Here is an 876-nt window from a genome sequence, read left to right on the forward strand (position 1 = left end):
TCAGCCACTTGCTTTGTGTCTAATTTCCTGGTGAGCTCTGCTAGTTGCTTGGCAAACACCTTGTTTTGGGCTAGAATTGTATCAACATGGTTCAGCTCCATGACTCCCTTAGTATTGTGCCTCTCTGAAGCATAGTAGTACTCATTCTCAGCCACTGTCTCAATCACTTCAATGGCTTCTTCCACAGTCTTTTTCCTGTTCAATGAACCTCCTGATGAATGGTCTACAGCCTTCCTTGATTCATAAGACAGTCCATCATAGAAAATATGCAATTGCACCCAGTCATGGAACATGTCTGGTGGGCATTTCCTTGTCAATTCTTTGAACCTCTCCCATGCCTCGTAGAGAGTTTCACCATCTTGTTGTCTAAAAGTCTGAACCTCAGATCGAAGCCTATTGACCTTTTGTGGGGGGTAGAAACGTGCCAGAAACTTGCTTTCCACCTCATCCCAGGTTGTTAGGCTCCCCCTTGGGAATGATTCCAGCCACTTAGCTGCCTTGTCCCTAAGTGAAAATGGGAACAAGAGCAGTTTATAGGCATCTTCCTGGACTCCATTGGACTTCACAGTGTCGCAAATTCTCAGGAATTTTGTGAGATGTTGGTTTGGGTCTTCATTAGCACTCCCACCAAATGAACAATGATCCTCCACCAATGATATTAACTGTGGTTTGAGTTAAAAATTGTTGGCCTGAATGGGTGGTTTCTGAATGCTGCTACCACAATTCCCAGAGGTTGGGTTTATGTATGAACCAAGAACCCTCCTCTCAGGAATGGCATTGTTTCCATCAGCCCTCTCATGGTTGTGAACTTCTCTATCCATGTTGAGATCTAGAGCTTCCTCAAAGTTGTCCTCAGATTCTCCTTCAGATTCTTCT

General features: G+C 44.4%; 1 non-coding gene across 1 annotated transcript; it reads left to right on the forward strand.

Moving 5' to 3' along the window:
• The first annotated feature begins 291 nt into the window (after positions 1-291).
• LOC112699626 (small nucleolar RNA R71) lies at positions 292-395 on the forward strand. Its single transcript, XR_003152569.1, has one exon. It is a non-coding gene; the product is annotated as a small nucleolar RNA R71 (small nucleolar RNA).
• Positions 396-876: the final 481 nt, after the last annotated feature.

This window comes from Arachis hypogaea, chromosome 6 (assembly GCF_003086295.3).
Source record: "Arachis hypogaea cultivar Tifrunner chromosome 6, arahy.Tifrunner.gnm2.J5K5, whole genome shotgun sequence".
NCBI lineage: Eukaryota > Viridiplantae > Streptophyta > Magnoliopsida > Fabales > Fabaceae > Arachis > Arachis hypogaea.